The sequence below is a fragment of the Trematomus bernacchii genome, unplaced genomic scaffold, assembly GCF_902827165.1.
Source record: "Trematomus bernacchii unplaced genomic scaffold, fTreBer1.1, whole genome shotgun sequence".
In the NCBI taxonomy this organism is placed as follows: domain Eukaryota; kingdom Metazoa; phylum Chordata; class Actinopteri; order Perciformes; family Nototheniidae; genus Trematomus; species Trematomus bernacchii.
In genome coordinates, this window is record NW_022987656.1 from 941,900 (window position 1) to 956,198 (window position 14,299).

Below are 14,299 nucleotides of genomic sequence, written 5' to 3' on the forward strand. Positions count from 1 at the left end.
AACAGGATCCATGCAGCAGTTTTGGGGTTTTTACAGATGGCAACAACTTCCTGTCCAATGGTCTGCCACATAATAGAAGACAGTGTTTCCCGCAGCCCTGATAGGCTACTTTGTTGCTCTGAACGCTAAACACCGCTAAGCACACACTAATCCGTGGTCGGTCCTTAATCTCCTGCACTCGCTGCGGACCGTGCCAAAGTGGCTCTTTACGCATCATCATCGCTACAATCACTCCCGTGTTTGTTTGCGTAAATGCGCGGTAGTTCCAGCTGACCTGCTTCTTGCGCCCCCCTTCTCTCCTCTCCCCGGTGGGCTCAGTGATACCTCATGGTGTTTGTGCCATCTAGGGTTATCCGCCGCTCCATTGCAGTCTTTCTAGCGCAGAGACTTCACACCTCACTATCTACTCGCTCTCGGACAACTCCTGCATTATTAACAACACAAACTTTCTTTTGGGATATTCACCCCCTTTTTTCCCCCCGGCTTGGATGTGCGCTTTAGGAGTCACCAAAGAGAAGCAAGGGACATATTGTGTGTTTTCACCGACAAGTAAGTACGGCACCGCGGGGAGGATATAGAAAAACGCCTGTGCCATATAGCAGCACTGTCTCTCCCTCTCTAAAGAAAGAAATACTGGAAATACATCCACGAGCCCTTCACAGCAGCCAGCTAGTTATTTTTACTTGAAGGAGGGAAACTACAAATATTCTGTGAAGCTCTTCGTCGCAGCTTGGCTCCCGGCGAAAAAAAAGCACAGGTTTTTCAGAGCATTTGCTTACTGCTGGTGGTGGTGGGGCGAAAAAATTGTGAAGTGCGAAAGAAGAAGCGATATGCGGCTCGCTCGGCAGCTGGTTTCGCAGTTCGTCTCCTGGAATTAGTGGATGAATGGGAAGGGAGCGGCTGTATCCTCGAACCGGGGAAAGAGAATACTCAGAGCAGAGCCTGCGGTGGCACACAATGGATACTTGTCCGTCTCTAAAGGTAAGGAATAACCTTTATTGGGTGTGAGAGTTTTCTGCTCAGATTTAAAACTAGTAGTTTCTCTATATGTGTTGGACATTCTGCTTACATTTTCCATGCAACATCTTTCCACAAGCTCTGGTTTATTTAGCTGTTAACGCACAAGCAGTAGCCTATGTTTATGGACGCATTGCTTGCTCTATCTTGCAATTACAGGTAATCCGGAGAAAGTAACAATGCACAGTGCTATGGAGATTATTTGCATTTTTGAAATGTACATAAGTGGGGAAAAGGTCGCAGCGTTGCAGGGGAATCAAGAAGAGAGCTTGGATAGTTGTGCCCGACGCATACTAATCCAGGGTGTGTATGAACGTGCGTGTTTTTTTGGAGGGGTGTGAGAAAGAGAGAGGGAGAAAGGAGGAGAGGAAGAGATTAGCCTGCTCTTCCCAAAATGTTCCCTTGTGATCGCAGAAGCTTTATTAAAACTCCTTTTAAGTTGTTTGTGCGCACGCGTGTGAGACAGAATAGGGTTATATTATGTCCTATGTGCTGATTTTTTTTAAACTAGCAGTCCCTATAGAATGTTTTCATTTGTGTGTCTGGTTAAGGGATCGATGGCCGCCTCGAGGCATCACGGGAAGCAGTGTAAAGCCAACACCCGCTGTAATCACCACCCTCTTGTGGATTACAAGTGTTAGCATGGCAGTGTGGAGGTAGAGAAGCCTGTTCAGCACCATGGACAGTGCAGAGAAGTATGGAACTGCAAGTAGGAGGGGAGGCTTTGACACCCACAATGGGGCATTTATCGACTTTTGAATGGTTGCTATGTTATTCTCCTTAAAGCGTCACTCTGTGAAGGATTTGTCTGAAAATAGCTGAGACTTTCAGATAAAAGCGCTGCATTTTACTGAAGAGTTTCTACTGTGTTTGAAAACTGAATAGTTCTGACTCACCGAAAAGAGCACTCTATACAGGATTTACCTTGTATTGTTGTGTAATTTATGTGAGTGGATCCCACTGCCAAGTCTTCAATGTCTGTGGATGGACCAAAAATAGCTCGTCTAAAAGAAGATTAAAGAGCCTCTCTAGTTTTGTCTTTACAGTATGATACACAGTTTATTCTTAGGGGGTGTCACCCAATGAATTTGACTCTGGAAATGTTAAATTCAAGTACTTCCTTAAATTATTACCTGCAATAACCGTTTTGGTCACTAGGGGGAAGAATATCAAAGTTGTAAACGAAGCATTGACATATTATCATAAGTTTATTTAGTGACCTTTTTAGCAAACTGTTTCTTATTTACATATCCAGCAGTAACAGAGCCAAATTAATATTTACTTGGACTATCGTTCGTCCACCTGTTGAATGTACGTCCAGTTTTTTCTCTCTTTTTGTTCTATTTTGGCTCCTATCACCTCCTAAGGGAAATATTTCCTGATAATATAATGATTTTCAGAAGGCCACACCCAATTCAAACCTGACAAAAACACAAATAAACTAATCTCAAATAAAGTAATCATATTAAATAATCGAAACGTTTCTACATAAGAAAATTCTATGCTGAGTGTGACCCAGTCACTCAAAATAATTCCAAAACCACATTTTCACGGCCTATACAGTTTTGAACAAGATCTATTATAAATCAAAGTTACACCACTGATAGTGCACATCTGTGATGATTACTTTCTTGCTCTTACTAAGAATGTAGTGCTCTGACTCTAATACTGATGGAGATGTGCTTTCAATAAGAGTTAGTTGACAGCCTCAGTGCTTCAGTATCAGAAACTAAGGGGCACTGACGAGGTGTGTATTTTGAGAGTTTGAAATAAGACTGCCATTGAAAATGATCTGTTTTTGGCTCTAGACATAATTAACATAGTTTTTAATTTCAGCTAAATCCTTCACCGCTATCACCTGTTGGTTGTTGGCTGCATAGCAAGTAGTTTTGTTAGCATCACATATTGTTACTCGAGGACGAGCTATGTAAATCATTATTATTGTGGTATTTAGTTTCTCATCGCTAACAGTCACAACACAACCGTCAGAAGTGCCCATCTGATATGTTGATATCCCTGGCAGTTATTGTCTGTCAATGCTCCATGCCAGAATGAGGCTTGAGGGTTAATGCCTTCTGTCAAGATGCTTGCTGAAATTGATAGGCCTGTCTTGACAGATGAGATAACCTGCGATCGCAAGCAAACGCAATTTACGGGTACAGGCAGATGGATGCTGAGGATGCACTCAGAAGTAGGCCAGATCTACCTTGGGGAGAGGCCTGCCATACACCGAAGGAGAGTGCTGGAGCGCTGTTGTTCTGCAAGGGAAATTATGAGAAGGGAGAGGTGGGAGGAATGGAAACCAGAGGACTGTTTTATTAAACGCCACACACAGTGAAATAATAAAGAAGGGATCAATCGCTATTCATTTCTCATTCATTTCTCACACTGCTCCTCCGCTCCCTTCACTGGCTTCCAGTAACTGCTAGAATCCACTTCAAGACACTGGTACTAGCGTACCATGCTGTGAATGGATCTGGCCCTTCCTACATCCAGGACATGGTTAAACCATACACCCCAGCACGTGCACTCCGCTCGGCATCAGCCAAACGGCTCGCTGCACCCGCACTGCGAGGGGGACCCAAGTTCCCATCAGCAAAAACACATCGGTTTGCTATCCTGGCTCCAAAATGGTGGAATGAGCTCCCCATTGACATCAGGACAGCAGAAAGCTTACACATCTTCCGGCGCAGACTGAAAACTCATCTCTTTCGACTCCACTTTGAGCGATAGAATTACTAACAAAGCACTTATATACTAATAAAGTACTGGCTTATCTAAAGCCAGTTGAGTAGCACTTGAAATGTTTTGGCTCTATGAAACTTGATGAACTTATATGATTCTGTTTTCTTCAAGTTTGTATCTTCTTGGTCGAATGCACTTATTGTAAGTCGCTTTGGATAAAAGCGTCAGCTAAATGCAATGTAATGTAATGTAATGTAATTCGCATGGAATAGCTTTGATGGGAGGCAATTGAAGTTAAGCTAAAAATTAAGTGGAAAATAACTCGGGATTTAGCCGTAAACCCTCTGTGGAATTCTCCCCTGCATGACGCAAGTCTCCAAGTCGAAGAAAAACCGGGGCTTGGTTCCTTTCCAGAAAACTCTCCCTCATGGCTCCATTCATTCACCAGCAGAACAAGCTATGTGCACGGAAAATAAATAAATAAATACATCTGAAACACAAGCAAGGAGGAGAGAACATGTAGGCAGTCAGATGCGTTTGATCTGTTTGTAAAATAATGAATATACAGCACAGCGCTTCCTGGGAATGGAGCGCAGCTGCCGGGCATTTCCATGTGTTTCTGCACCTCAAATTGCCCGGCATCAGAGGGAAACATTTCCCTAATGAATTTAATCAGTGCTCCCGTTGTCACCGAGTTGGTCTTTTGTTTGTGCGCCTGGTGTCCACGGTCCAGCTGCTGTAGTGCAGCATATGTGCAGAGTGAAGATGACACTTCATGCAGCGTTTAGAGGAATCAGCTGCTAGGGCGGGGCCCCGGCTCCTGTTGAGGGTTGTGTTAGATAGTTGTGAGATGCAGCCCTAGAGAACTCCTTATTCTGCCTGTTTCTTCTTCTAACCAGGGCAGAAAAACAACATTATCTTAGGTTAACTTGTTTATTACCCAAACCCTACATTGTTGGCATGTATAACCCCCTCTAGCTAAATACATTCTTACTTAATTAACAGCCATTGTGTCGCAAATGGTGATTTCTGTTACATTCACTAAGGTTTTTGATTGTTTATATTTTTGCATTTGGTAATTGTTTATAATATTATTACCTATTGTGAGTTTGGTCACGTAAGTATGTGCGGTACTGATTTACAATCACCCGTATAAGATGTGTGGGAGAGCGGGTGAACGGGTCGCTGTATTTTCTATTGACTGCAATATTTTGTATGGATTAGTTGGATTATATGTTTGCACACTTTATAATACATTTATCATTAAATTAAATTAAGATTTTGTTCGAGGCATTTTTGGATCTTAGCATTCATTTTTTATCAATGCGCGTCAGACAAAGTCAACCCGGCCCGACCTCAGCCGCTCAGTGACTTTTTTTGTTCCTGTAGTCGCTACACATTGTTTTGCTCTCATATTTGATCAATAAACCATAAAATCAAACTGTTGGACTGGAAATTTGCTTGAGCTAAAAAAAAGGTAGCTTTTGGTCAAACTTGGGTTGTTTTTACAGGGTAACGCATGCAAGGGAAGTATCAATACTTTTGAAAAGTAATTCCAGACGGTGCATTCAAATGCTTGTTGAAAATTCTGATATCTGAGAGACGCTTGCATACCAACAATGCACCAATGAGCTATGCGTTCTGAAACCTATTAAATAATAAAAATAAGGCCTCTGATGCATTGGTGTTATGAAAAGGAATGGGTAGCTTTCAGCACAAGAAAGGCTGCAGTTCTCTGCCAAACTGCCTCTTTAGTCTCCAGTGTGGGACCTCGGAGCTTCCCACCAGCTGAGTGGGAACGGAATATCCCCTCAAGCCTTTTCAATACACTGTTTGTTTTTCACTGCATGTGCAATATCTCAACACGATGAATTCAAACAGTGGTGGAAGAAATGTAGCAAAATGTGTGATCATCAAAATAAACCTAAAGTACTAGGGGTTTCCCCAGGCATGCATTTACACGGGCGAATCTGATTGGTCAAGTCTTGCCTTTCTTCAAGGGATCGTCAATTGATGTTTGTTTCTTTTACTCATTGATTCCATGTTTAAGCTTGAACAAAGGCAACACAGCTGTTTGCAGTACTACAAAGAGGCATAAATCCATTATTAAAAGTATTCTTTCATTTTGAAACAGTAGCCATATTCTCTTGTTATTAAGCCTTTCTGAGGCTACGCTAAATGCTACTTTGGTGGTCCAGCTGATTTATTATTTATCCAAGCACACACCAGGCAGATTTATTAAAAGTAAATGTGTGATTCAAACGTTTATAGACAGTATTATAACTAGGCTTATATTTGTACAAAAATGGACCCAATATCATTAACTGCTGGAAGAAACCAAGACATTCAGCACCCCCATGTCGTGGAATGTTCCTTAGTTTCATAACCACCTTTTCCCACCTCTTTGACAATTAGTAGTCCAATCAAGTTCCTTCGACTGAATCTTAAAATAGTGGATATTTCAGAGTCACCCCTACAAAGTACCAAAAGTTTATGTAACTACTAAACTTCTACACAGTGGTATGGCTCAGTGAACAGTTTGAGTGCACAAGAAGATGTAGTTGTCTGCAAATTCCTTACTAAGGGCGTGTTGAAAAGTAGAAAAACATGGTATTTTAGAAGGGTGATATACTATTTTATGGCATGTATTCACCTTACAATAACATTAAAATATGTACATTATATTTAGTTTATAAACTCCATATTGTTCACATGACTTCCATTGATATGTAAATCTATCTCATTCAAATAATGGTACATCGAGTTCTTAGAAATAACTCTTTACATCAATGCAAGACTCTAAATGTATGAGAATGGAGAACCTACACTTTCTCAGGTCCTTTGCCTTTGTGTAGCGGCTTAACCCTCTTACAAAGTCAGAAAAGAGAAAGCACTTTTGGCTGGCGTTAGATCACATACCTGTGTCGTGAGGTGGATTTCTCTGCTTGTCTCAGCAGGAAGCCCCTTGACTCAGGAGAATATCAAAGTGAGCGCCAGAGACCGAGGCCAAGGCCACTCTGGAGCTTTAGCAAATATCTCAGGGAGTTTACATCAACCGTCCTCTGTGAAACACTAGTCAGAACATTAAGATGTCACTGCTGACCGACAAACATGGCCGCCGGTACTAACGGTACGTCCACACGGCAGCGTGCGTTGAAGCTTGCCGGTGGGCGTGTCTGGCGTGCGACCAACAACCAATCACATTAATCTCCCGCCCTGGACACACAAGCACGCGGTTTGATTGGCTAGAGCTTGTACTGGCATATGATTTGATTGGCTGGCGCTTCCGTCGACGCTTGAAAAGTTGAACTTTTCTCAACTTTCGAAGCGAGCAACGGAGGCAAAGCGACGTGACGGAACCACAATGCAGTTCGGCAAAGCGTGACGTCACCCCATTTAAAGTGAATGGGAAGCGTCTCTGTTGAAGCAACGCACGCTGCCGTGTGGACGGGCCGTTAGATACACAGCTACGGATGTACCTCAGAAGATGTTTTCTGGAGCAATAATTATGGAACCAGCATGGCTGACAGTGTGTCTGGGGCAAACCTTTGTTCAAATCAAGACTCAGCACTTTCGGTACATCAGGTAAAAGTGTACCGAGTCAAATTACAAAGGCTAAATTCATCTTATTTCCCCAATCTATGTTTGGCTGGTAAGCGCTGAGAGCTGCCAGTCTTATTTTTGCCACCCTTTTCTCCGCTCCCACATTAATTCTCTGGTTGTTGTTGCACTTCAGAATACAGTGCCCCCCCCCCCCCACCCCCCACCCACCCTTCATTTAATGGCAGACTCATTCATCATAGTCAGCAGTTCAAGCACACTCAAGCTACAGTGTTTCAACAAACCTTTACATTATAAAAGCCTCTAGGTTCAGGTCTTTGCTGCCCACAAAGCGTTCAGTACAGCCGATGGGGGTGCTTTCTAGTGTCTCACACAGGACAAAAATATACTGTATGGGCATGGCGGATGGTGTATATGTGAATATTTTGAAAAATACTCAAAATGTGGTAAAAGGGGTTTGATTTTATTACGCTTTGGAGATAAGACTATTTTCCTAAAACATATTTTAAAAAGGGGTTGTTTCTGCAAAATGAAATACATGCAAAAGATGGTTTACATTTTGCATTGATTTACAAACATTTCAAATATTTTATTTGTCATATGGACAACAACTACAGTTTGTTTTTGGCAATGCAACATACAGTAGTGGCTCCATGGTTCCCTGCCTCTGAGGACACAGTTGACCTGTCAGTAGGTCAGTGTCTGGCATCAGACTAAGCAGCAGAGATTATCTCAACGTAAACACGAAGGAAGAGATCTTGACTGACTTGAGGAAGGCCCATGCAGCACTGCACAAGTCCCAATCCCTAAATACAGGTTCTAAGAAGTACAATCATTCCTAGTTTGTGCAGTGTGGACACTATACGAAGGGGAATTATTAGAAGTATATATGTTCTTGGAACCAGTGTTTGGAAAAGTATTCAGATTCTTAACTTAGAGAAAGTAGAAATACTAGTCTAAAAATACTTAAATACAAGTTAAAGTCCTGGATTCTATTTGTAACTAAAGTAAAAGTACTGAAGTATTGTCGGCAGAATGTATCAAGCAAGTAAAAGTACTTTTTCTCAGTATTCTATAAGTATCGTTTTTTTTCTAATACATACACATAAGAACATTACACTGTAGTGTTTGCCAATGTGGAGCCAATTTTAGATTATTTGTATAATACTGGGTAGATAAGAATTACAGTACTGCATCAAATGATATGATGATACCAGTGTTATGTAAAAAGTAATTATTAAAACATGTTTGTGCATTTGGGTATTCAGACCTCATGTGTGTAGGCATGTGTGTATTTTCACTGTGTATACATATAAGTAGAAAATACACACATTTCCCTTTGTGGGATTAATTGTGTGGCCTTTTCTCAAATAGAAATACCATGTAGAGTTAAAATGATATCAAAATAGTACTTAAATACAGTACTTGAGTACATTTACTGACAGTCCAGCACTGCTTCAAACTATGATGAAGTTCCACCGGTCCGAAAACGTCTTTAGACTGCACGTCCCTACAGAGGATGGTGCAGCCAGCCGAGTCCATCAGTGGGAATTCCCTCCCCACTATCCATGACATTTATACTAAACGCTGATGCCTTCAGGATCATAAAAGCTAGTAGAGCATCCGAGCAAGATCCTCCAGACTCAGCAACAGCTTCTTCCCCTCAGGCTGTCAGACTGCTCCACACCCTGCTGCCCATGGACCCCCAGTCCAGTCTAGCTTGTTTTTCTCACACTGTCTTGTATAGTCAATCTGTGCATTGCACCTACATGCTTGTATCTTGCTTTGGTGTCTTGTTTTACAGATTGCTCCTCGTGTGTAGTCTGACGGTTGCTCTACTCCCATTGACTGTTGCATCATTCATTCTTCTTGTTTTACACCAGGAGACACCCAGCTGCGCTCCTCTATGCTGCACTGTACAGACGGATGACAATAAAGTGTCTTTTATCTCTGTTGTAGCTTCAAACTCACCCAACAGCAGAGGTGGAAGAAGTACCATTTTCAGAATCATATTTAATATATCATAGGACTTAATTATTGATGCATTAATATGTTAATTTTTCAGCTGGTAATGGAAGAGCCATCTTTAATGAGTTAATATACAACGGCCGTGTCTCAATTCAGGGGCTGCACCCTTCGGAGTACGCAGCCTACGCGGTCCGCGGAGGACCCAGCCCACGTAGACCGGGTAGGCTGGACCGAGCGGCCTACAAATTGAGACGGTCTAGCCTACGGAGCGCTTCGTATTTACGTCACGTGATACGCGCTGTTCGGTTGCGCTGCTCCAGCAGCCTGCTAGCAAATTAGCTTACAAGCTAACTCAGCTGAAAAGGATCCAGAAACTTTACTTTTACTTTTTTACTTTAACCATTTTTTGGAGATCACCGCGATGATGAAATAAAGAGGACCATGGCCAGGTAAATAAGATTAAGCTGTTCCCTTAGCCCCCAGTAATGTTACATTATTAAGTTAACAAGTTAATTATATCTGATGTAATTTAATCATATTATTTAATTAAAATAAGTCTTAATCTTTCTGTACAAATAAAACAATATGTTTTCTTAAATGAACAAAAGCATGTTATATAGATTGAGATAACAATATTAGTGTTCTAATCTTAATATGTAGCTGTGGTTTATAACTGTTTATATTCTCCCTCTTCCCCTAAACCAGCCCAGATGATGTCCTACTGACACCAGAGGCCTGTACTACGAAGCTGGTTCAACTTAACCTGGATATGTTGGAGTTAGCCGGTTGGCGTAATCCAAAACATACGCGCTGGCGCTAAACTGTACTACGACGCTGGATATCAAGTGGATCGCTCAAGCCGCCGTGTCCTATCTAGTTAGGTGCGCGTTCACATGAAAGGGGTGGTATTTGGAGCATTCGACCAATCTCAAACATGGAGAAGCGTACTGACAGCGCAGCGTCATACTTCCTGAATGAAAAGTGAACTTTAATATTAGTCAAATATGAGGAAGTTAAACTTTAAACATCCATGACTTAAACACTTTATCCAGGATAAAAGCCACATAGCTGCACCTGCAAGGTGAATACAGCTGGTAAAAGAAAAAGCGTTTGAATGCGTACATTAACAGGTTTATGATATGCCCCGTCTAAGACACGAGTGGATCTGACTTTAATTAGGAGAATTTGACTCGAGTGTTTCGTCAATTTAATGTGTTGCTTAAAATAATACTTCTGCATACAGTATGTGACACTGTGAGTGTTGCACGGCCAGATACGGCTCAAGAAGCTGACTCAAATAAGGAAATATATGATACATTATGATGTGATATGATATGAATGATAATGGGACACATCTACGTCTGCACTCACAGTGCCGCGGACTGTACTTAATGTTACTCTGATCCGGTTACTTATGTCGTGGCAGATATTTAAGTAAGCTTTCTTAACGCTAATGTTATAATAGTCAGATTGCTCTGAAGATGGGAGGGGATATTCTATTAATTTTCACGTTCACACAGTCAGTTGATTTTGGCCGGTCGTCTTTCCTGCAACGGCAGTTTAAACTGTATTTCCTTTCTCCTCCTGTCATATGAATTGATCGCTTTAAACTCCGCACACGGAGCTCTGATTGGTCAGCAGGTGGTGCTTTCACTGAGTTGATCTCTTAGCCTGCCACCTAACCTGCTCCGGAGCAGGTTTTGCTTCGTAGTACAGGCCTCTGGTCAGCACCTCCAGGTCCAGCAGCACCGTGACCCCCCGCTCTGCTGAAATACACAATTAATCATTTTCTATGACCTATTTTTTGTATTAATAAAATTAAACTGAACTTAAGACAGTTTAATGACCTAGAGATATCCTATTATTCCACTGCTTATGTACACATGTTGTAAATAATGGTTAAAACCTCAGTAAATGAAATAAACAATGTGTTTAACAATTACTATTTTAATTGAATTTTGTATTTTCATCTTATCACAAAGTAGAGGTAAGAATATATTCATCCTCTCTCTGCAGCTTCATGTCTTCCATTATGAGAACTTTCATCATTGAGACAGAGGAAATCAATCATGTCATTTAACATCACCAGCAGTAAAACAAATATCAGCAAAAGTGTGTTTATCGAGTTGTTTATTTGTATTATATGTGCAGCAAGTATATAGAAGCAGCTGTTTGGGGAATCAGACAGGCTCAAGCTATAATCGTTAAATATCTATTGGATGGCAGCTCTGTTCTGATGATCCGCTGTGCACTTTTCAGATTAGGGGTTCTTCTCCAGATCCATTTCTCCAGAATTGTCCTAATTACAGAGAAAAACAAGAGAAAAAGAAAAAAGTGAATTAATCATATTAAACACAGGGTTGCAAAAGTATTATTGCAAAATGTAACTCTAAGCATTTCAGACGAACAATCCTTAAAGGATTATTTAAAATGATGTACTGTTTCGGTTTTTAAAAAACTAAAGAGATGAAATCACAGTCACACGTGCATCCCTTTGACAGCACTGCAACAACTAAAATCAAGCAAAAGGCTGCAGTCTATTTTTGATTGTGTTATTATTATGGGATTAGGATAAATTAAATAAACTTTAAAGTGCACCTATTATGCTATATTGGAAACATATATTGTAGGGCCATACCTATACAAAACATGTCTGTGAAGTTTTTTGCTTAAAATACCAAACAGATCACCCATTGTAGCCATGCCTCATACTGCTCAAACCCCTCTATTGCAGCCCTGTTAGAGAAACGCGGATCTTGGGTCCTTAGCTTGAAAAAAAAAAAAAGAGGAGGCGGAGCTAATGCCTGATCAGAATTCTACCGGAGATAAAGTTAAATTCTGCTGTGATAAAACGCCATCCTGTTTAAAACACGTCAAGGATTATTTCTGAAACAGTATGGAGCTCAAATGCCTTTTCTCTTGCAGGTTTATCACAAGGTGAGTTCTTTTTTTATTTCCTGCTTTTTAAACACATGTGCTCTACAGTACAGGTTAGCTCTGAGTGTTAGCGAGGCTTGCTAATGTAAACAAAGACGAGGTTACGTCCAAAACACGTCAGGCATTGTTTCTGATAGCAATTTTCTGTGGGTCCGCTGCCGATTTGACGTCATATCGGCAGCAAATCTGTATCCACTCGTTGTACCCCTGTTTTTAAAAGATTTGGGTATGGAGGAAAAGAGAGAGGGTTTTATTTTCTGACGCTGCGTGAGTTCCCCGACGCACCGGGGACACATATTTATGTATAAAAGACATCACAAAGTGCATTTTGCATGATAGGTCCCCTTTAACTTAAATAAAAGATGATCAAATCTGGTCGAAATATTTAAAATAGGCTCTTTTTTAGCCCTACCTCAAAGCAGCATGAGCTGAATAAAAAGGTTGTAATGTTGTCCCAAAGTTTAATAAACAGTAAAACATTGCAACATGTCAGAGAAATAAATAAAGCAAACAGCAGCTACGTCAGAGTAGCATTTTTATAAATCCCACCGTACTGTAGGCTATACAGGTCTAAATGTTTTCACTTTGGTCTATTTATGTAATATAAAGTATAACTTATCTATAACAGAGCCAAGATCTCTGTATGACTTTAGTAAACTTCTGAATTGAATTACCAACAGTGCAGTACGTCCAGCTAGCTAGTTAGCGTCACTAACGTCACTTATTTAACGAAAATGTACGTTTTAATGCCCCTTGGGTTTGACGTGTGTGACGTTAGTTAATTTAAAGTAAGTTAAAACTAGTGATGACGAGATGAAGCCGAGGCTTCGGAGCGTGTGTCGAGTAATCGCCGAAGCTTTCTGTGAAGCCTGTGTCGAGGCTTGTATCATTTGGGGGCCAGTGACGTCATCGATGACAAACGAAGCCTCGTTTGTCGATACCACGTGACTGCTTCAGGAAGCGATTCAGATCTTGGCGCGAGCTTCTGACAGATAAAAAGCCATGGGATTCGATTCAAGATGTGTGATCCTTGTGAGAGGAAAACACTTGTTCTTTTCCAGTTTTGGAACATATATTGCTTCTTTTGTCTTTATAGAAGGCAGCAGACATTTACATTTATTTATGTATAGATGTAACAACAAGATACTATATTGACACATTGTTTTTATTATTATATACAGTCATTTTAAAACACTTACTGGTGTAAAATTCTGTTCATACAGGATGACAAATACATTTGACATCTTTTACCTTTTTGTATCATTATTTCCAGTATTTTTAGTATGTCAAAGATTACAAATAATATGTGGCTGTTTTACACCTGTTCACCAACAGGGGGTCTTGTGAGCACATGAAGCCCATGATGAAGCTTCATGAGATGAACCTTTTAGCGAACCGATTTGCTGGAAAGCTTCAAAGCTTCATGAGGCTTCATCTCGTCATCACTAGTTAAAACCCAATACTCACATTTATTAGTGATTCCTCCGCTTGCTGCTGCTTTTAAATCCACTCTGCTGGGGAGACCGGACCGCCATTTCATTTGAAAAAAACTCACTCTTCCCTGCGCGCATTGCACCCTGGGATATGGTAGGCCGCGAAGGATACATCAGATGTATCCTTCAAATCCGGGAAAAGAAGGCTGCATTCGTGGGCCGCATTCGGAGGAGTCTCGTCTTTAAAAAAAATTGGGACAGCCTTCTTTCGGCGGAAGTGACGTATGCGGTCTACAAATGCAGCCTCCGAAGGGTGCAGCCCCTGAATTGAGACACGGCCTACATTTCATGGAAGACTTTTAATTGTTATAAATAATTTTTGGGCTATGGGGATTTTACTTGAATTAAGTAAAGGAAACTATGAAATGCTGTACTCTAAGGTACGTTTTTATATTAAATTCAAATGATATGCACACAATTTTAATTTACGAGTCTTTTAATCTGAAGATCCCCCATTTAATGCCAACTATGTGCCTTCGGCCTTCTATTAAAATCCACACAAATGAAAAGAAATGCATACATTCTCTGCTGTATGTGCCTCTGGGTTAAAATGAACTGGGGTGGCCTTTAATATACAATGATGAATTGCATTTGTATAACCTATGAGTGGGACACACTTGATATAATTCCATTATTTC

At 40.9% G+C, this 14,299-nt stretch overlaps 1 protein-coding gene across 1 annotated transcript in view; it reads left to right on the top strand.

The window, feature by feature from the left end:
* The first annotated feature begins 888 nt into the window (after positions 1-888).
* Positions 889-14,299, top strand: part of LOC117486642 (leucine-rich repeat and fibronectin type-III domain-containing protein 2) — a 147,304-nt gene continuing 133,893 nt past the window's right edge. Inside the window, exon 1 of the mRNA XM_034135148.1 lies at positions 889-981. The gene's annotated coding sequence lies outside the window, so the exon portion shown is untranslated. The remainder of the gene's footprint in view (positions 982-14,299) is intronic.